Consider the following 23,840-nt stretch of genomic DNA (forward strand, 5'->3'; position numbering starts at 1 on the left):
GAGGTCTGCATTTGTTGGGCTCTGCATAATGTCACGCCTGTATGCCCGCAGACCTGCCAAGACCCCAGTACTGAGGTGGGAACGGTATTACACCACACACCACAGCAGTGGGAGCACGCCCGGAGTGTGGTATAGCGTTGCTGGGCCTGTTGAGGAAGTGGTTAAAGATACTTGCAACGTCCGCTGGAGTAAGAGTAAGAGTGGTCGTGTCTGTGTGCCAATGTCCAGGGGTCCAGAGAGTAAAGTCGTCAGGGTATAAAGCCAGGTTCAAGGATTCCAGAGAGCAGCAAGGTAGAGGTCGTAGCTAGGTTCAAGGGGTACAGAGAGCAGGGTAGTCCAGGACAAGCAGGGGTCAAAAGCAAGGGAAATCCACAGTAAACACAGGAGCAGGATACAGCAGGGACACAGAGGGAGCACAGCATAGGTCAGCACACACAGCAAAACAGGAACTATGCAGAGCGAGGAAGAAGAGGACAGACAGGGATTATAAAGGAAGACACACCAATAGGAGGGAGGGGAGGAGCAGAGAGAGAAGTGTGAGACAACGGAGATAGGTCAGGGAGAGAAGAGGAGGAGACAGAAGGGGCAGTCAGGGGAACGACCTGTAGGGATTGGGAGGCGGAGTCAGGATCGTGACAGGCCAGGTAAGAGGAGCGTGTGTGCGCACTCTCTGTAAGTTGAGGGTGCGCGCGCATAGGCTGTTACAGAGAGATGGACCGCAGGAACTGAGAGGGGGGAGCTGAAGGGCGACAGAGCCCCGAGGAGGAGCGTGTGCGCGCACCCTCCGTGAGCTGAGGGGGCGCGCGCACAGGCCGCGTCACCAGGCGCGCGGAGCACCACGCCGCAGGCACCCCGCTGGAGGAAGGCAGAGGAGCGGATGGAGCAGCCAGGGAAGGTAAGTTGCTGGCCGCAGGCACAGGAGGGGTAAGGGAATGGGAAGCAACACTGCAGGGGCTCGGGGACCGTGCGGGCGCGTGAGACCTGCGGGGCATGCGCTAAGGTAGTGGGAGAGAGGTAGACGAACGGGACAGGAGTGGGAAAGGGTAGAGGGTTTGGCAGGAGATGGGACAGAGGGAAAGGAAGGGGAAGGAATCCCCTGAATCGTCACAACGGGAGAAAATGAGGGCCTGATTCAAAGTTTTAGCAGTCGAGCAACAGAGGAAAGGGCGTATCTTTGTAATATTGCGGAGGAAAAAGCAACAGGTTTTTTAAACGTTTTGAATGTGAGCAAAGAATGTGAGAGAGGAGTCGAGTGTGACCCCTAGGCAGCGTGCTTGGGATCCTGGGTGAATGATGGTAATTCCAACAGTAATGTAGAAGGAGGGAATAGGGCGATGTTTGGGAGGAATTATGAGGAGCTCTGTTTTTGTCATATTTAGTTTAAGTCGACGGAGGGCCATCCAGGATGATATAGCCGACAGACATTCAGAAACTTTAGTCTGTACCGCAGGTGTAAGGTCAAGGGTAGAAAAGTAAATGTGTGTCGTCAGCATAGAGGTGATATTTGAACCCAAGAGATGTGATTATGTCACCTAGAGAAAGTGGGTAAAGAGAAAAGAGAAGGGGTCCCGGGACAGAGCCCTGGGGTACCCCCAAAGATAAATCTATAGAGCAGGTGTTTACAAAAGAGACACTAAAAGTACGATGTGAGAGGTAAGAGAATATCTAGGAAAGAGCTTTGTTATGAAAGCAAAGAGTATGGAGAATGTGAAGGAGAAGAGGGTGGTACACAGTATCAAATGCTGCAGAGAGGTCGAGTAATATCCACTTTGTAGATTTTATGCGGAGGAAATAAGGTTCCTCCCTGTTCCCATTTGCACCTCTTAGTTTCCTTTATTATTCAAATTTGTGTGCTGTCTATCTTGTATATTTTGTAAAAATGAATATACTCTTCAGATGCCTTTACTATTTCCAAACCCTCCTGTTTCAGATCCCATCCAAGAAGCTAAAAATTGTATGGAATCATTTTTTCCAATTTATATGGAGAGGAAAGAGACCAAGGATGGCCAGATCAAAATATGTTACCAAAACTGGGGGCGGAGGGTGTCCCAGATATTAAACGATATTACAAAGTGGCACGTCTATACCAAATCGTAATGTGGAATGCTGTTCCGAGTCAATTCTGTTGGGTTACAATAGAAACCCGTCAGGTTACCACCAGTCCTTCCCAACTCAACTCTGGACAGCAAAAGATTGGGACACTACAATGAGAAAGTACCCAGAACCCAATGTAGTGAAATTAACTGTCGATATTTGGAATAGAGCAAGACTGAAGTATGGATTGTCCCCATCTCCCTCACACCTCTTCCCCATAATTAATAACCGAAATGTCATTCCGGGATACAATACAGGATCATTTGACCCATGTAAAAGTAAAAATATCAGAAGTGACATGCTTCTACAAGAGAAGAGATTGAAGTACGAGGAGTTCTGCTCTAAATATTAAATCCAAGAGTTGAGCCTATTCAAATATTTACAATTTAGACATTTTCTCCAAAGGATTATGCCAGGGCCGACTCCCCCAGCTTTGACAAACTTTGAAAATGTATGTAAATATACGAAATATCATAAAGGGTTGATCTCCAAAATATTCTTAGATCTAGAAACATGTGGAGAGGTGCCTGACCACATCTACGCAAGGAAATGGGCAGAGGACCTGAATCTAGACATAGATAGGGAGGATTGGGAGGATATATGAGACAATTTGTCGAAAAACATTGATATGTACAACAACTCTGAGGAACATTTATAAAATCTTATTTAGATGGTATTTGACCCACCAAAGATTAAAACAAATTTACCCCAAATCCTTTGGCCTCTGCTGGAGAAATTGAGGTGCAAGAGGGGGATATGGCCCATATATAGTGGAAGTGTTCAGTGATCCAAAAATACTGGATTCTAATCCAAGGAATAAAATTGAGGATACGGTGAAAATCAAGATACCTCTTGACCCCTTCATTTTTACATTGACAAAACCAGTGGTGAATGGCTGTTATACCACGAGACGTTTAATCTCCCATATTTTTACAGCAGTTATCTGTGCAGTTGTGGCTGCCTGGAAGAGTCAATTAGCCCTTTCTAGTAGAATGGTTGAAAAAAGAACAAAGGAAATTATTCTTACAGAGAAATGTACCTCCATTCTCAGACATACAACAAAAAGATTCTATAGGACACGAGAACCCTAGATAGGGAGGTGAGGATCAAGACTATATTAAAATATTAAAAAGAATGTTCTCACTTGCTGTTAAAATGTGTTCTACTGGCATATAAACCCAACTAGTCCGAATGTCAAAGGCCTGAATAGAGTATTTGGAAACTGGAAAATCTCATCAAACAAAGGAGTGTCACTTTGAATTACGTTGGGTTTAAACCTGTAAAGTAGATGATTGTAAATTGTAACAGCAATTGTAACAGCATTAAGATGACACTCTGAAACATAAACTGTAGCAATATTTAAGAACAGGGCCCTTCCCCTATCACCCCCTCCCTTCCCCTTCCTCCCAATCGCCTCTTTTTGTGTTTTGACAATTTCCTTGAATGTATTGTTCTTTATAAGAAAAAACCCTAATAAAATGTAAGTTAAAAAAGAAGTAAAGAATGCAATATGCAAAAATATGTCAAACGTCAAAAAATGTATTAAATGTTTATATTTGTATATTTTTGCACATATCTCTCTCAATCTCTTATTCTCTCTCCCTTCATCTTGCAAAATCCAATCACTTGAAAATACCGACATTAGTAAGATTTCATTATTTGCATACACAGTTTGCATACCACATGGATTTGGACACAACCTAAAATGCGATCACGAAAACACCTTCTTATTTATTTAATTTATCATTTTATTTTGGTGGATTCTTTTTCTTTTTATAATAGTGATGTGCAAATGTTTCACCTAACTTCGCTAACCAGGCAAAATAATTCAATTTTCAGTCAAATTAAAAATGATTGAAACCAGACATAGTGTCCAGACTTTCCGCAAGTATATTTAATCTAGACTGCAAAACATGGCTTTTGCCTTATATCTCTCCCTTCATATTTCAGGGTCTTTGTATTGTTTGAATATAGACTCTGGTAAAATTCAAACCCTTCACTTGAACTTTGTGATTCGCTGGCGAAATGAAACAATTCTTTAGAACTATTTGGCTACAAAGTTTGAGCAAAATTTAACTTTTTTGAAAGTCGGAAAAAAACATTTATATGGCCCAAATTTGGGTATGTTCCAATGTCTCTTAAATATGAACGGTTACATAGTTACATACTGTAGTTACAGTACCTACTGATGTAGCCACCAGTATTAGAACACTTACTTGAGAAATTCCTGGGAGATTCTGGGGCAGTCTCACAGTAAATGCCTCAACGTTTCTGTAAAATTCTTAATGGCCCATCGGATTAACACAGCAAGCGGTCCCTGCAGTCCCATTCAGTTTGCAGGGACCCCCTGCTGTGTTAATCCTATGGGCCATTAAGAATCTCAATGAAATGTTGAGGCAATGTTGAGACATTTACTGTGAGACTGCCCCAGAATCTACCTAGGCAGAGTTCTAATACTCGTTGCTGCATCTGTAGTAGATGAGGTTGAAAAAAGACGTAGGTCCATCAAGTTCAACCTATGCTAAATTTAGACAACAGATACTTTATCCTATACCTACTTATTGATCCAGAGGAAGGCAAACAAAAACCCTGGTGTCATATCATCCAATGATATCTCATAAGGGGAAAAATAAATTCCTTCCTGACTCCAAGAATTGGCAATCAGATTAATCCCTTGATCAATATCCTTCCCATGTATACTTATTTGGAATATCCCTGTATATCGTTCCTTTCTAAAAAGATGTCCAACCTTTTTTTGAACAAATCTATTGTATCTGCCATCACAGTCTCCATGGGTAATGAATTCCACATTTTAACTGCCCTTACTGTAAAGAACCCTTTCCTTTGTTGCTGGTGAAATTTCCTTTCCTCCAACCTTAAGGGATGGCCCCGAGTCCTTTGTACTGCCCGTGGGATGAATAGTTCTTTTGAAAGCTCCTTGTATTGTCCCTGAATATATTTGCATATAGTTATCATATCCCCTCTTAGACGCCTCTTTTCTAATGTAAATAAATCTAATTTAGCTAGTCTCTCCTCATAAGTTAGATTGTCCATCCCCTTTATTAATTTGGTAGCTCTTCTCTGCACTCTCTCTAGTTCCATAATGTCTTTTCTTAGGATTGGTGCCCAAAATTGTACTCCATATTGAAGGTTTGGTCTTACAAATGCTTTGTAAAGGGGCATAATTATGTTTATGTCCCTTCCATCCATTGCCCGTTTGATGCAAGATAAGATCTTGTTTACCTTTGCAGCTTCTGCATGACTTTGGGCACTATTGCTAAGCCTGAAGTCTACAAGCACTCCTAAATCCTTCTCCATCAAGGATTTCCCCAATACAGGCATACCCCGCTTTAACATACGCAATGGGTCCGGAGCATGTATGTAAAGTGAAAATGTACTTAAAGTGAAGCACTACCTTTTTTCCACTTTACAATGCATGTACTGTACTGTAAACATCATATATGTGCATTACTGATGTAATAACGCATTTGTAACCAAAATAAATACAGTAGGCTTTATTGAAATAAAATCTTTAATGTCAGCTGATTTTTCTTATGTGCTGACAGATACAACATGGATGAATGGAAAATTATTTTAAAAATATGTAGGAATGATGAAGGACAGGGCATATCTTCTACTGTACAGTATTTTTACTGAAAGGGCAGGAAGGTGAGGTGCATTTATTTGACTGACTGATATATTTTTGGGACTTATTTTTTGTGACTTTGGTGAAAACAGTACAGTACAATACTGTACTGTACAGTGTTTTACAATGCTGTGCTTCCGTAGGCCGCGCGTATAGTGCCCGCGACCGGCAACGTCACCCATCCCCGCTAGCGAAAGTTATATTTCGCTTTGCGGCGGCATCGCAAACTCCCGGGCATTTGATTTGTTCAGGGGCTGTCACATGAGGTGACAGCCCTTGAAAATCAAATATTCCAGGCTTCCAAAGTCCGCTCCGTCGCATTGCCGCTCTCACGCTTACTATAAGCGCACGCGGCGGCGGCAATGTGTCTGTTTTTGGGCGGCATCGCCGGCACTATACGCACGGCCTTACTCAGGTCCTTGGTCAGCTTGGCTTACACGCACGCACTCCCTCAGTCACACACGCACTCCCTCAGTCACACAATCTCTCACGCACTCCCTCAGTCACACAAGCACTCCCTCAGTCACACAATCTCTCATGCACTCCCTCAGTCACACAATCTCTCACGCACTCCCTCAGTCACACAATCTCTCACGCACTCCCTCAGTCACACAATCTCTCACGCACTCCCTCAGTCACACAATCTCTCACGCACTCCCTCAGTCACACAATCACGCACGCACTCCCTCAGTCACACAATCACGCACGCACACGCACTTAGTCACGCACACGCACTCAGTCACGCAGACGCACTCAGTCACGCACACGCAGACGCACTCAGTCACGCACACGCAGACGCACTCAGTCACGCACACGCAGACACACGCACACACCCGCAGACACACACGCAGACACACACGCAGACACACACACAGACACATACTCAGACACACTCAGACAGACACACTCAGACAGACACACACACACTCAGACACACACACACACACTCAGACACACACACACACACTCAGACAGACACACACACTCAGACACACACACACACTCAGACAGACAGATACACACACACACTCAGACAGACAGACAGACACACACACTCAGACAGACACACACACTCAGACAGACACACACACTCAGACAGACACACACACTCAGACAGACACACACACACACACACACACACACACTCAGACAAACACACACACACACACACACACACACTCTCAGGCAGACACACACACACTCAGACAAACACACACACACACACACACACACAAGCACAGAATGCAGTAGAAGAGGACCTCCTCCTCCTCCGTAGCCTGTAACTCACATGCAAAGTTCCGTTCTGCTGCAGCAGCAGGAGACTAGAGCGAGATCTGAGGAGGGAGGAGGGAGGAGGGAGGAGGAGAACGGAGGGAGAAAAGCCAGAAGCTGCAGTGCGGGCGGAATCACTGCTATAGCAGCTGATTGATGGCGCGCCCGATCTCCCCCTTCCCCCTGCCATCCGGCCCCGTTCCCCGTTACCCTTTAACTGCACTCCCACTCAGTTAGGGACCACAATGAAGGAGGTTGCTGTATTGGAGGTGCGCACGCACGCACGCCGCCCCCTGGTGTCCGTACTCGCGAAGCACGTGTACGTACACAGGGGTATGGTGTAACTAAAAAAAAATGTACGTACTTGCGAGTGTACGTAAAGTGGGTGTATGTAAAACGGGGTATGCCTGTATATCTCCATTTAATTTGTAAGTCGCCTTTTTATTCTTGCATCCCAAATGCATAACCTTACATTTATCTGTATTAAACCTCATCTGCCATTTACCTGCCCATGTTTCCAGTCTCTCCAAGTCCTTCTGAAGAGAAATTACATCCTGCTTTGATTCTATTACCTTACACAATTTAGTATCATCAGCAAAGATGGAGACTTTGCTCTCGATGCCAACCTCAAAGTCATTAATAAACAAGTTAAAAAGCAGGGGTCCCAGTACCAATCCCTGAGGTACTCCACTCATGACTTCAGTCCAATCTGAAAAAGTTCCATTTATGACAACCCTCTGTTGTCTGTCCTTTAACCAGTTTTCAATCCAGGTGCATATATTATTACTGAGTCCAATTTTCTTTATTTTCTACACCAACCTCTTGTGTGAAACCGTATCAAAAGCCTTTGCAAAATCTAAGTAAACCACATCAACTGCATTACCCTGGTCTAAATTCCTACTTACCTCCTCAAAGAAACAAATAAGGTTAGTTTTGCATGATCTATCCTTCATAAAGCCATGCTGACTATTACTAATAATTTTGTTTTCCATTAGGTATTCCTGAATATTATCCCGTATTAACCATTCAAGTAGTTTCCCCACTATTGAAGTCAGGCTTACAGGTCTATAATTCACTGGTTGTGATCTAGCTCCCTTTTTAAATATAGGCACCACATCTGCTTTACGCCAATCTTGTGGTACTGAGCCTGTGGAAATGGAGTCCTTGAATATTAAATATAATGGTTTGGCTATTACTGAGCTTAACTCCTTGAGAACTCTTGGATGTATGCCATCGGGGCCAGGTGCCTTATTTACTTTATTTTTTTCAAGTCGCTTATGAACTTCTTCCTCATTTAACCAATTGTTCATTAATATGGAGGTTGTGGCTTCCTCCTGCGGCACTACTATTGAAATTGATTCTTCCCTTGTAAACACAGAGGCAAAGAATTTGCTTAATACCTCTGCTTTTTCCTTATCTCCAATAATCTGTCTGCCCATCTCACACTGAAAGGGTCCTATATTTTCTTTTCTCATTTTTTTGTTATTAAGGTACTTAAATAACTTTTTAGGGTTGATCTTACTTTCTACGGTTATATTGTTAGTTATGTAGTTGGGCTGTCCTGCATTTAAACATACTGCACATATTAAACCTTGGCATGCTTCACTATACATTTCAGGGCTTTTTATGTTCTGCAATTTCTAGGGAAAATTTCCCATAACAATGACGTTAACCCTTTCTCTGCAAGATAGCCTGCATTGTAATGCGCTGCTAGCCCCTCTGGGAGACCTGCATGGCAATGCGCTGATAGCCCCTCTGGGAGAGACCTGCATTGCAATGTGCTGCTAGCCCCTCTGGGAGAGACCTGCATTGCAATGCGCTGCTAGCCCCTCTGGGAGAGTCCTGCATTGGAATGCGCTGCTAGCCCCTCTGGGAGAGATCTGCATTGCAATGCGCTGCTAGCCCCTCTGGGGGAGACCTGCATTGCAATGTGCTGCTAGCCCCTCTGGGAGAGTCCTGCATTGCAATGCGCTGCTAGCCCCTCTGGAAGAGACCTGCATTGCAATGTGCTGTTAGCCCCTCTGGGAGAGACCTGCATTGCAATGCGCTGCTAGCCACTCTGGGAGAGACCTGCATTGTAATGCACTGCTAGTTCCTCTGGGAGAGACCTGCATTGCAATGCGCTGCTAGCCACTCTGGGAGAGACCTGCATTGTAATGCGCTGCTAGCCCCCCTGGAAGAGACTTGCATTGCAATGCGCTGCTAGCCCTTCTGGGAGAGACCTGCATTGTAATGTGCTGCTAGTCCCTCTGGGAGAGACCTGCATTGTAATGCGCTGCTAGCCCCTCTGGGAGAGACCTGCATTGCAATGCGCTGCTATCCCCTCTGGGAGAGACCTGCATTGCAATGCGCTGCTAGCCCCTCTGGGAGAGACCTGCATTGTAATGCACTGCTAGTCCCTCTGGGAGAGACCTGCATTGTAATGCGCTGCTAGCCCCCCTGGAAGAGACCTGCATTGCAATGCGCTGCTAGCCCCTCTGGGAGAGACCTGCATTGGATTGTGCTGCTATCCCCTCTGGGAGAGACCTGCATTGCAATACGCTGCTAGCCCCTCTGGGAGAGACCTGCATTGCAATGTGCTGCTAGCCCCTCTGGGAGAGTCCTGCATTGTAATGCGCCGCTAGTCCGTCTGGGAGAGATGCAATGTGCTGCTAGCCCCTCTGGGAGAGACGCAGTATGCTGCTAGCCGCTCTGGGAGAGACACAGTGCGCTGCTAGCCGCTCTGGGAGAGACCTGCATTGTAATGTGCTAGCCCCTCTGGGAGAGACCTGCATTGTAATGTGCTGCTTGCCCCTCTGGGAGGGACCTGCATTGCAATGCGCTGCTAGCCCCTCTAGGAGAGACCTGCATTGCAATGTGCTGCTAGCCCCTCTGGGAGAGACATGCATTGCAATGCGCTGCTACTCTCTGGGAGAGACCAGCATTGTAATGTGTTGCTAGCCCCTCTGGGAGAGACCTGCATTGCATTGCGCTGCTATCCCCTCTGGGAGAGACCTGCATTGCAATGCGCTGCTATCCCCTCTGGGAGTAACCTGCATTGTAATGTGCTGCTAGCCCCTCTGAGAGAGTCATGCATTGCAATGCGCTGCTATCCCCTCTGGGAGAGACCTGCATTGTAATGTGCTGCTAGCCCCTCTGGGAGAGTCCTGCATTGCAATGCGCTGCTAGCCCCTCTGGGAGAGACCTGCATTGTAATGCGCTGCTAGCCCCTCTGGGAGAGACCTGCATTGTAATGCGCTGCTAGCCCCTCTGGGAGAGACCTGCATTGTAATGTGCTGCTAGCCCCTTTGAGAGAGACCTGCATTGCAATGTGCTGCTAGCCCCTCTGGGAGAGACCTGCATTGTAATGTGCTGCTAGCCCCTTTGAGAGAGACCTGCATTGCAATGTGCTGCTAGCCCCTCTGGGAGAGACCTGCATTGTAATGCGCTGCTAGCTCCTCTGGGAGAGACCTGCATTCTAATGCGCTGCTGGCAATCAATGGTAACACTAATTGGTTTTCAGTTACCCAGGTGTTAATTTATGAAGCTCCACATAACCACATACTGTATGTCCAAAGACTGCAGAAGGTTTGTGTTTTATGGCACAAAATACATTTATCAGAGTATTTGTTGAAACATATACGAGAGTTTGATTCATTGTTACATTTATTAAAATATAGAAATAAGCTGAATAATGCTTATTGTTAATGTAAAAATAGGTGCTGAGCAATGCTATTGAGTCTTGCAAAAGAAAGAAGGGAGATAACCGGAATACAACAAAAGAGAGAAGTGCCCAATGCTACATCCAATGTGACAAAAATACACATTGAAATACTTATATATTCTCTTGAAAATGGATCATTTATTTAAACCCTTTGGCCAAAGCGTTAAAAGTCTGCAGCCACGTCACGGCATGACCAGTAAGCAGGTCCTAACACTAACTTTGAAAATTCTCATTTACCTCTGCTGGAGGGAGAATGACCACAGTGGTCTGTCCAACACAGAAACATGAAAAAACCTGCTACTCTAAAACGTGTTGGGGGGGGGGGGAGCTTAAACCTTGGTAGGAGGGGCCACTAACCTTCAAACAACTGATACCAGCTGAAATTTTAAATTAAAAATGCTTGGATTGTGTGTTTATTAAAGATAACCGGAATAGACACACATTAGTGACTCGGAAATCCTCCGTACATTTTTTCCAAACAACTATTAGCTCCAAGGTCCATCTGGGTTCTGATACTTACCGGTTTAGTAATCAATGTTGCCTGAGTGGATTTAAATGGGCGTCCAATAGGAAGCTACAGCTGATCTTGCTGCCACAGTTTGGATATGCAAGTTTTTATTACCACATTGTGAGTAGGAACTCTATAAGAGCCAATATACTCTTCATAATATGCTCACCAATTTTACAACACTATTTGCACTACGATGAGTTCTGTTCTATTGCGGTGACTTCCCCGGCTCCCCTGGAAATTGGAGATATATGTGTAATCAAAGTGCTTTATAATAAGACAAAGCACAGATGAACTAATCACTGACACAATGGAAGAAAATATATTTCTCAGCATGAAGCACAGACATGTTTCCAGAAACAAAAGCAAATGACTTACAGATCTTCAGTGCCTCCTCGTCTGAATACAAACTGCATGTAAAGGGAAACACCAGTTATAATTGCTTAACATCCTGGAATTACACTGCCTGTTCATTATAGAGAAGTGAGTGATAATATTCAGTTTCCGGAGTGTGTGTGGATGGTTTGCTTTGCTTGAGCTCAAGCCTTGATGTCCAAAGCTATTTATAAATATAAACAAAATAGTAACTCACATTGGATTATACATAAGGATTTAATTAACGATCAACATTTCAGTCCTGAATAGAGATATGCAAAACTTTTGCCAATGGTTGTGACCAAGGCAAAATATTCCTTTTTTGGAGAGGAGGAGGGGGAGAGTCCTATTTAGCAGAGTACCCACTGATCTATATACCACCCTAAACACATCTCTACAACATGTGGAGAGATACAGATACTTGTGAACACACCTGAGATACCTGGAAAATAAGCTAAACTGACTATACAAATCAGATAATTTGAGTATATAGTAGCCTGAAACTATGAATTCTCTATGGAAATGTGCGACTATTGCTAATTTTTGCTCATTTTCAAGCAATATGATATTTTGCAACATTGCCAAAATTCCCGATAACAAGATTTGCAAACCACTTTGACACATTCGCACATATTTAGAGATGAATTGTTTCCATTAACATTAGGAATGATCAGTAGACACAGAGTTATGGTTAGTTTAATTGATGCTATACCGTTATCTCATTCTAGTTTTTACATTTAGAATCCGTGGGTTATGAAACAAATGTATAAGTGCTAAATAATGTGTAAGGCTGTGCTTATAGTGCCGGCGACGCGACGTCGTACGAAAACAAATGCATTGTCGCCGCCACGTGCACTTCTGGTAAGCGCGACGGCGACAAAGCGGCGGAGCGACGTGGCAACGCGATTTTTTGAAGCTGGCAATTTTTTTTTTTCAGGGGCTGTCGCCTCATGTGACAGCCCTTGAACCAATCAATGGCCTGGTCACCAGCGACGCCGCCGCAAAACAAAGTTCAACTTTCGCTATCGGCGACGGGTCATGTCACGCATCGCGTCGCCATCGCAAGCACTATACGCGCGTCCTTACATGGCTGAGTAGCACACAGACAAACAGTAATAAATGCCCTTTACATAGCACACAGGACGGATTATTACTTTCACTATCTCATATAAGAAATACAATTTCATTGGTATAATGATTTTTTTCATCATCTTACAGAGTTCCTTGCGTGTAAGCGAGCTCTAGAGAACCCATAGAGTATTTATATACAGATGCTGACACTTACATTATATGCAAGTCTTGTTATATTTGGTGCATTGAGTTTTTGGGGAACTTTCAGTTCTACTATTTACTCCCACTGTGAGAGACTGAAAGCAGAATTCTTCTCCAAAAGAAGGAAGCAAACACACTGATAGCTTGTGTTGTGGGGATATCTTTCTTTCATCTTTTTGAGAAAAATATATTTCTTAGTTTTCATCTTTTTATTATTTCACTGACACAGCTATTACCATAACAGCATTCAGTGTCCTAATGTGTGTATATGTCAGGGATCATTTTCATTGCTCTTGAAGGAGAATGTTCAGTAACTACAGAGCCTCTGACTTGTTCTTGGTATTAAATAGATGCCACTGTTGTTCCTCTAACTCGCGCTATACTGAAGTACTTCCAAGAAATACCTATGGATGTCCCATAACCCATGCAGCTTACCATGCACAACACACTTTGTGTGTACTAATGTAGGTGCAGCTGGTCTTAAAGGAGTCAGAAATGTGTAGTGTACCTTCTACACTGGTACAGTCGTGTGGTATGTAACTGTGACTACTATCAGCAACTTGGATCAATAAAGTCAGTTTTCAATTACTGTGAGTGGAAGTAGATGCATCATGATCTGCTCTGCACTATATTGTACTTTACTGTATATGGGAAATAATGATATTGAAGCAAGAATGGAACTTGTATACATGTTGGTGTTTCCTATCCCTGAGTTCTCAATAGGACCAGGATTTATTGAAGGACCTTCCTCAGGATAGTGTTGGACAAGGAGTACAGGAAAGATTGTTTGATCTCTTCTAGATAGTCATGGGAGGCTTGAAAGGGAGGGGGGTTCATTGTGTCTCTACCAACACAATCACAGATTTTAGCCTGATAGATCTCTCTGAGTTGCAACCTTAGAATTTAGACTCCTTGACAGCAGCAAAATACCTACACAGTGGTAATAATAAAGGAAATTATTCATCTTCTTCATATTGTGAGTGAAGAAAAATTCTGCCTTAAAATAAGTAACACATTTAATAAAAATTGTTTTTGTGTTTTTTATGTAAAATTAGTGTTGCTATGCTTTAAAATGGTCTGCAGTTTCCTCTCCTAATGGCAGTAAGCCTGGTAAGTTACAGGGTTGCCAGCAGTAATCATGGAGGTTTGCCCTCACACCCTGGTGAGGTGTCATATACATGGAGGGGAGTGGCTGCATACTCTGAGTCCATCATTAGTGACATCAGAGCTGTGCCAGTTCCTGAAGTATATAAGGCACAGCACTGCCAAAAGTTAGTTGTTGGAGAAAGGAATAAGTCTGGGTTGAGACTTGCGAGTGAGGGGTCCACTAGTGCAGTAACTAGTGGCCCAATTCTAATTCAAGCAGCACCAAGTTTGACAAGGGCACACTGTGTCCAGGGACCTGGCACAGGGGTGATCTCCCTGAGGGGAGAGGGGATCCCACTCCATTGGGAGGGCGTACCTTTCTAAGGGACAGTACAGAAAGATGTGCGGCTGAGCTGCCAGCTGTGAGGGGCAGCTGGCCCATACCATCACAAGCAATAAAGATGAACTTGATTAAAGATATCCTCGTGTGTGAGTCTGGAGTTACTCTACAGAGGATGGCACTAAGAAGGAGTTCCTCATCAGGACCATCTCCTTGCGGATGCAGAGATCCTGATGAGGTAGAGGCGCTGCACTGGATATAGGTAGGACTCGCACACACTACCTCAGCTGCCTGTCTGGGTTGGCAATCCCCACACAACATCATGCGGGAGACTCAGGAGTCCTGTTGCCAACAGGTGCACCACCAGACACGACCATGTAATGGGGGCTGGTTAGACCACAGGGGCCAATGTGAGATTGGGTGGGTCAGGCTAGGCCAGAAAATCCGTTACATTTGGAGGCGCTGCTGAGATACCTGTCAACAGGACAGGCTTTTGCTAGGCACACTGGGAAACAGGGAGAGTGTATGCTGCCACTTTGTGCTGTGTTGGGACGGACCTAGGGGTAGTCAAGGGGCTGATGGAGTATTGTCAGCTCGTAGGGGCCTGAGAGGAGTTGGAGGGTTGGAGAGGGGCTATAGCTGTCCTAGTCACCTTGAGGCAGTGCTAGTGGTAGGATGCCTGATGGGATAGCCTGTTAACGTGGTCAGGAATTCTGGAGAGGGTCTGCGCTAGGCTAGCCAACAGTAGGTAGATGCCCAAGTACTGCATGGAAGAGCAAGAGTACTCTAGCCCATTCCAGACCACATACCTAAGGGAGCACAGACTGGGAGGAAGGAGACACAGCATACACAGAGAGAGTGAGCCTAGCCTGAGATAGTGCAACACGAGTCAGACCTACATTAGGTACACAAGGTGGTGCATCAAGGCAATCTTTATTGTACCGGTGTGGCAGCTGCCCCGCAGAGAGGAGCTCCATGTACAATAATCACAAATACAATACACCTATGGAGGATCCGCGTGGCGCGGAAGGTCCAAGATGGCGGGCGGAAGCAGATGGAGGGAGCGCACGTGGTGTGCGTCTCACTGAAGAGCAAGCGGCAGAAGGGACTTTTGCAAGCATGCTGTGGAGTGGCGCGAAAGCTGTGGCCGCGCCGTTTTTGTCCTGTCTGGGACCTAGGGGTACTACCCCTGAGGACATTGAGGAGGACATTGCAGTGATGTGTGTGGAACATGATGGATTTGCTTGTCAGTCGGCGTACAAACAATCAGAAGCTACCTCAACCATTAAAGAGATTGACAGTGCAAACCAAAATGGCGGCTCCTGCTTCCCTGGGAGACCGCGTGGACCAGTTGCAGAAAATTATGAAATTGCGGGACTTGCAGAGAGTTGGCCAGGAGTGGCGCCAACAGGAAAACCCCACCCTGATGGGGAGGATGGCGCGAAAGCTGCAGCCGCGCCCTCATGGACTGTAACTAACTCAGCCCCAGTGCTGGGTCATTCGATCAACCTATGGGACCTCCCCCTAATCTCAACCAGGTGGAGTAGTTTCCAATTATGCCCAGTGGGAACGGATCCAGCTGAGCGAGGAGCTGGTGAACCGGCCGCACTCCTACAGAAAATAGTTCCTGTAATTAGTGCTGCCTGTGGAGAAAGAGACAACGAGGCTGGGAGAAATTGGCCGGGGATGGCGCCAAATAAGGAGTGGTGCTCAGGGGGTGGTGGTGCGAAACCCGAGGCCGCGACCCCCAGGACTGTGAAAAGTTCAGCACTTATCCCAGGACATCCAATACATTTGTGGGACCCTCCCCTAATCTCCACTAGTGGGAGTGGTTTTCAGCTTTGTTAACAAAAAAGAAAAAACACAAAAGCGCACCAAGATGAGAGATATATATTGTATTAGCAACAATTAAAAATAGTAGTAACTTACATATAAAATTCCTTTAATAATCCCCGATTCTGATGTCTATCACAGGAGTAGGGCATCACATAGGAAATAGAATGGTAGTCTCAGTTCTGGGAGATCAGACCCGCGCGCTGGGGCTGTCTCCATTCAGTCTCCTATCCTCCACGTGTGGTAGCGTGGTGAGGAGTGTAGTGCGCATGCAACAGCGACTGTTGTGGCTGGCGGTTTTACTACCCACCACCAGTACACATTCAAGTGTATCGTTTCTGCCCGTTCCCGATCGTTTCTACGCTATCAAAAACAGACAGGCATCCAAAGGACACCTATAGAGGGCTCCGGTTCCTGCGCATGCGCGCTACACTCCTCACCACGCTACCACACGTGGAGGATAGGAGACTGAACGGAGACAGCCCCAGCGCGCGGGTCTGATCTCCCAGAACTGAGACTACCCTTCTATTTCCTATGTGATGCCCTACTCCTGTGATAGACATCAGAATCGGGGATTATTAAAGGAATTTTATATGTAAGTTACTACTATTTTTAATTGTTGCTAATACAATATATATCTCTCATCTTGGTGCGCTTTTGTGTTTTTTCTTTTTTGTTAACATTGGTATCGCCGTCGGAGTTTCCGGTGGAAGCCACAATTGGAGGTGGGGGAGACACCTCATAACACAAGAGCAGCAAAAGAACAGAGAGGGATCAACATTCCAAGTCTAAAGAGCCAGAGCGCGGACTGAACTTTTCATCACTGGTTTTCAGCTTTGCCAGAAGCGGGTGGAGCTAGCTGAGGGAGGGGTTGGCAAACCAGCCACTGCCCTTCAGTCACGAGGAACCAGTAAGCAGAGCAGACCACTATTGAGAGTGCCTCCCATAGTGACCATGGCCTGCAAACCTGAAGAAGGATCCATGATATCCACCCAGCCCAATTCGGCCCCAGGAGGCTTCCTGGTACTTCGAATGGCGGGCACCGAGACAGTGGCGTGTCTATACCTACAATGCCGACTACCGGGGGAGCAGTGGGAACAGCTGCGCGATGCCCGCAATGTGGCCTCCAATATCCGTGGCCCATGCCAACCTTCGTGCCGGTCCAGGCCGTAGAGGTAGCGGGAGACGTAGCCATGTTATCAGCGGAACTTCCAGGTGCGCTTTGGAGGGAGTCTGAGGATTCCGGAGCATGGGGATCAGGGCCGGTTATTAAAACCGAACAGGAGGAAATGGACAATATCAGTAGCAGAGAAATCCTGCAGGAGGTAAGCGGAGCACAGCGAAGCAAATGCAGGGGCTATACACCAGAGTAAGTAAAAATCCTTTATTGCATGATCAACATCATGTTAGTGGACAAGTAAAATCTCTTACGCGTTTCAGGCTTCTGCCCTTTATCAAAGAGAACTGTTTTACTCTCTGCAAACGCCCTGTTAATATAGGTCTCTCCCCGCTAACAGCTGATCTCAGTAAGATGATTTGCGCGCGAGTTCGCCAAGCTACGATCTCATTGGTTGTCTAATGCAACCAATGGAATGAATGAAACATTTCTACTGTGTGTAGCGAGTACGGGTAGTGTATCTGATCAACAGAGCGGCTGCAGAGTATGTCAGTAAAGAGAAACAGTGTGTATAACAACATTAAAACCTAATCAAAACAATGTATCAATATAGGAAAAACAAGAAAAACAATCTACTCGGCTGAAATGGTAGTAGGGAGATAACGGAATGGTATAAGTCATATGGCAAGGCTGTTGATATTGGTGTGATGAAATAGTATAAGTTAGCTGGTGATATAATAAGCTATAAGAGCCTAATAATAGTGCAGTTGCATAGATGTATTGATAATTTTCTAATTATACTAGTATGTTCTTCTATATATTAATTATATCATTATACTTCTCACTATAACAGCCTTGTATGAATAGAGGATGTTGGGAACTACCACAGTATATTATTTATCATAAGCATTTGTATATATAGAATAGATACATAAAAGACAGATACATGAAAACAGATACATGATAAGAGTGGATAGTGTACCATCATAAGATTGAAAATAAAAATAAATATGGAACTAAACATATGTATACATGTCAGTCCACAATGGAAGAATTATATTATTTCCCAATATATCATTTAGATGTTCATGAAGGATCTCTCAGAAGTCACCCATTTATTGACTGTCATTTGTATACATATTTTATAATGGTTCCCATTTGATTTGTTTAATACACTTTATAACAACCCATCATGCACTGTTTTATTGTGTTTTTGATATGTCAAGGCACACCAAACTTGTTGCGAGAAGAATATGCTATATGATTTGGACATTATATATCATGTGATAATTTGATATTGGTTCAATTTAGTTTAAAAAGTGTTTCAGCTCCCAGTCAATGTTCATACCCTTAGGGGCCAATGTCCCCAGGGGATAAATCCAGTGCATTTCTCGACGGTTAAGGAGTGTTTCTCTGTCTCCTCCTCTAGGGTGAATAGGTATGTATTCCAAAGCACTGAATGTTAAGTGATCTATAGAACCCTGCACACATTTATTGAAGTGTCTGGCCACTGGGTAGTTATCATCTTTATTTTTAATGGTTCTGATGTGTTCCCTGATCCTTATTTTTAATGGTCTTATTGTCCTACCAATGTAACTAGAACCACATGCACATTTGAGAACATAAATTACATATTTTGAGTTACAATTTAAAAATGAGTTAATACTGTATTTGTGTCCCGTGAAAATATTCCTCATTGTTTTAATGGGGAATGCATATTTGCAAAAGTTGCATGTTCCACATTTGTAGAATCCCTTTGGAAGCCCTTTCTCTGGTAACATTCTGTCTCTGTACATACTGGGTGATAAGTAGTCTCCCAATTATTTGGCTTTGCGATAGACTATTTTTGGTTTAGAGAGTGTGACTCTGTCTAGGTCCCCGTCTAATCTAAGTACTTCCCAATGTTTGTTAAGGATTGATCTTATTGTGCCAGCTTGTCTTGAGTATGTGGTAATGAATAAGGGTATGTCACCCTCCTGAATGTTTCTTTTCTTTTTAGTGTTCTTTTGTCTACACAATGTATCTGTTCTTTTAGATTGTATTGCATTCTGTAATGCACTTTCAAGAATGCAATCTGAGTAACCACGAGCCTTGAATCTTGTCTTAAGTTGTTCTGCTTGGTCATTAAAACATTCATCTTTCGAGCATATCCTCCTGAGACGTAAGAACTGACTCCTGGGAATGCTGTTCAAGAGTGGTCTAGGGTGAAGATTAGAATTAAAAACTTCACATGGTGTCACACATACACTTGGGTCACATTAGACGTGACGTCTTTATATACAGTCATAGAACACACTAAAGGTATTAAAGCAGTCACTTATTTTCTGAATAATTCTAATCTTCACCTGGCACAAATCACCTTTCTATTGGATAGTGTATTATTTCTACTACAGCACAATTATTTCACTTTTAATAATCAATTCTATTTACAAACACAGGGCACGGCGATGGGGACTTCATTTGCACCTTCATACGCCAATTTGTTTATGGGACTTTGGGAAACTCAACACATTTTCGGTGACACCAACCCTTACAGACATCACATTAAGTTCTATCGTCGCTATATTGACGACCTGTTATTAATTTGGTCTGGAGATGCACACACACTTTCTTTATTCTTTACATACCTTGAATCCAACGACTGCAACCTTAGATTTACACATATGGTACATGATCATCATATCAATTTTTTAAACCTCCACTTGTATGTGGATACTGATCTCTCCATACAAACTAATATTTACAGAAAAGAAAATTCCCGCAACTCTCTGCTCAGAGCGAATAGTGCACACCCTAGACCACTCTTGAACAGCATTCCCAGGAGTCAGTTCTTACGTCTCAGGAGGATATGCTCGAAAGATGAATGTTTTAATGACCAAGCAGAACAACTTAAGACAAGATTCAAGGCTCGTGGTTACTCAGATTGCATTCTTGAAAGTGCATTACAGAATGCAATACAATCTAAAAGAACAGATACATTGTGTAGACAAAAGAACACTAAAAAGAAAAGAAACATTCAGGAGGGTGACATACCCTTATTCATTACCACATACTCAAGACAAGCTGGCACAATAAGATCAATCCTTAACAAACATTGGGAAGTACTTAGATTAGACGGGGACCTAGACAGAGTCACACTCTCTAAACCAAAAATAGTCTATCGCAAAGCCAAATAATTGAGAGACTACTTATCACCCAGTATGTACAGAGACAGAATGTTACCAGAGAAAGGGCTTCCAAAGGGATTCTACAAATGTGGAACATGCAACTTTTGCAAATATGCATTCCCCATTAAAACAATGAGGAATATTTTCACGGGACACAAATACAGTATTAACTCATTTTTAAATTGTAACTCAAAATATGTAATTTATGTTCTCAAATGTGCATGTGGTTCTAGTTACATTGGTAGGACAATAAGACCATTAAAAATAAGGATCAGGGAACACATCAGAACCATTAAAAATAAAGATGATAACTACCCAGTGGCCAGACACTTCAATAAATGTGTGCAGGGTTCTATAGATCACTTAACATTCAGTGCTTTGGAATACATACCTATTCACCCTAGAGGAGGAGACAGAGAAACACTCCTTAACCGTCGAGAAATGCACTGGATTTATCCCCTGGGGACATTGGCCCCTAAGGGTATGAACATTGACTGGGAGCTGAAACACTTTTTAAACTAAATTGAACCAATATCAAATTATCACATGATATATAATGTCCAAATCATATAGCATATTCTTCTCGCAACAAGTTTGGTGTGCCTTGACATATCAAAAACACAATAAAACAGTGCATGATGGGTTGTTATAAAGTGTATTAAACAAATCAAATGGGAACCATTATAAAATATGTATACAAATGACAGTCAATAAATGGGTGACTTCTGAGAGATCCTTCATGAACATCTAAATGATATATTGGGAAATAATATAATTCTTCCATTGTGGACTGACATGTATACATATGTTTAGTTCCATATTTATTTTTATTTTCAATCTTATGATGGTACACTATCCACTCTTATCATGTACCTGTTTTCATGTATCTGTCTTTTATGTATCTATTCTATATATACAAATGCTTATGATAAATAATATACTGTGGTAGTTCCCAACATCCTCTATTCATACAAGGCTGTTATAGTGAGAAGTATAATGATATAATTAATATATAGAAGAACATACTAGTATAATTAGAAAATTATCAATACATCTATGCAACTGCACTATTATTAGGCTCTTATAGCTTATTATATCACCAGCTAACTTATACTATTTCATCACACCAATATCAACAGCCTTGCCATATGACTTATACCATTCCGTTATCTCCCTACTACCATTTCAGCCGAGTAGATTGTTTTTCTTGTTTTTCCTATATTGATACATTGTTTTGATTAGGTTTTAATGTTGTTATACTGTACACACTGTTTCTCTTTACTGACATACTCTGCAGCCGCTCTGTTGATCAGATACACTACCCGTACTCGCTACACACAGTAGAAATGTTTCATTCATTCCATTGGTTGCATTAGACAACCAATGAGATCGTAGCTTGGCGAACTCGCGCGCAAATCATCTTACTGAGATCAGCTGTTAGCGGGGAGAGACCTATATTAACAGGGCGTTTGCAGAGAGTAAAACAGTTCTCTTTGATAAAGGGCAGAAGCCTGAAACGCGTAAGAGATTTTACTTGTCCACTAACATGATGTTGATCATGCAATAAAGGATTTTTACTTACTCTGGTGTATAGCCCCTGCATTTGCTTCGCTGTGCTCCGCTTACCTCCTGCAGGATTTCTCTACTCGTCCATTACCAGCGTGATGCACGCCTAAGGAACTGCTGAGACCTTCCAACCGTGAGTACCCCAGTCCGCTCACCTGCGCTCTGGGGGTTACGTTCCCTGTACCCATATACTTCCGAGGGGGACTACAAACTGTTCTTAGGTAATCAGATATTTTTCACTGATTTTACCAGTAGATTCAGGTCCCGCCCGCTAGAGGAAGGGGTTAATTATATGGAACACACGGCACCTATATTTGAGAAGACAGCCTTTTCCACTTTGTCCTTTTTCATGATACATGATTTATATTTTTCTAAGGAATACCATATAGCTGAGCACGGTATTATAGATTTTTCTCCTACTTTCCAATATCAGTAGCAGTGCTGGGCGAGAGACCCACAGGCGGTCACTAAGCGGAGTACCCCTCCCCAAATCGGGGTTGGATTCCTCCGATGAGGAACCCGTGGGATCTCCCGCAGTAACAACACGACAGCCGGCGATCCCCTGTGGCGGTAACGGCAGAAAGATACCACTCACCTGTATCGTCCGTGAGCGGAGCCGAGTGTCACCCGTGCAGCGGAAATCAGAGAGGCGGAGTCCCACGGTTATGGTGACCAGCAGTTCCAATGGCGGGGGCAGATCCACCCCGACTCCACGGAGCGGTAAGAATAGTCCTAGCTTCTACCAGGATCCGAGGGTGGCAACGGCGGAGGAAGGGCGGTGCCAGGCCCAAGCGGTGCAGCAGAGGAAAACTGAGCTACCGGATGTCGTGGTGGAGGAAGAGGTCTCGCTTGGGGACCCAACCCAAGATGGCGGCGCTTCCAGTATGGTCAAGGGCGTCACTTCCGGTTGCCGTGGCGGAGCGGATGGAAAGATGACCGCGCCCTTCCGATCAAGCAGTGTTTCCCGATCACCAGGGTTGAAGAAGAGCTGGCAGGCCCTGTGGAAGCCTGAGAGCAGCCAGACCAGAGCAGCGGAGAGCCCCTGCGGTGGCACCGGACCAGGTAGCGGTGGAGAGCGGGTCAGAACACCGCGGATACCGACAGCCCGTCCCTATGCCCAACCCCAGGCCCTAGTTAAAATCCCGACCCCTGTCACCTTTTCCCATGGGTCATCTTCGAGCCTGGGGATGTCTGGGGGGTCCCGAGCCACCTCCGAGGAGCGGACTGAGGAGAGACTGGACTGCTTTACATCTGATGATGGGTCGGCGGGTGGGGGTACTCTCGGCGCATGTCCGTGTCAAGTGACTGCCCAAGTGTAGTCAGTGTCACCCTTGCCACTAGGCCCAAGAGGGTAGGGCCTCAGTCTCGGTCTACCGGGACATCCGGGGTGTCCTCCTGTGGGGAACCAGAAGAGGGAGAGTCAGTGGATTCAGCTCAGGAAGAGATTAGGGAGACCCGGTGGTGGGCCCCCTTATTTGAGGGATATGAGGCCTGGCTAGATCGCACCAGGTTTCTTTTGGAGAAAGATGGGGTGGTGGATTATTGGTGGGCTAAGGGGGAGTTCACTGAGGAGGGCCGGTTAAAGGCATTACAGGACCGTTGGTACAAGATTAGTCATGGGCTGATAGAACCATTGGGTCCTAGCAAATTGGAGGATACGGTGGACCCGGATGAACCCCTATCGTGGGTGTTGCCAGGGAAAGCGGGTAACACTAGGTTGATACGGTCCAGTCGGGTGGAAACCAAATATAAAAATTCACATGGATTACAGTATCCTATGTTCCCGAGCCCCTCATGCAGGAGATCGAGGATCAGAGGGATTTGTGGCTACGAGAAACCATAGAGCAATACATGGTGAACA

The sequence above is a fragment of the Ascaphus truei genome, chromosome 6 (assembly GCF_040206685.1).
Source record: "Ascaphus truei isolate aAscTru1 chromosome 6, aAscTru1.hap1, whole genome shotgun sequence".
In the NCBI taxonomy this organism is placed as follows: domain Eukaryota; kingdom Metazoa; phylum Chordata; class Amphibia; order Anura; family Ascaphidae; genus Ascaphus; species Ascaphus truei.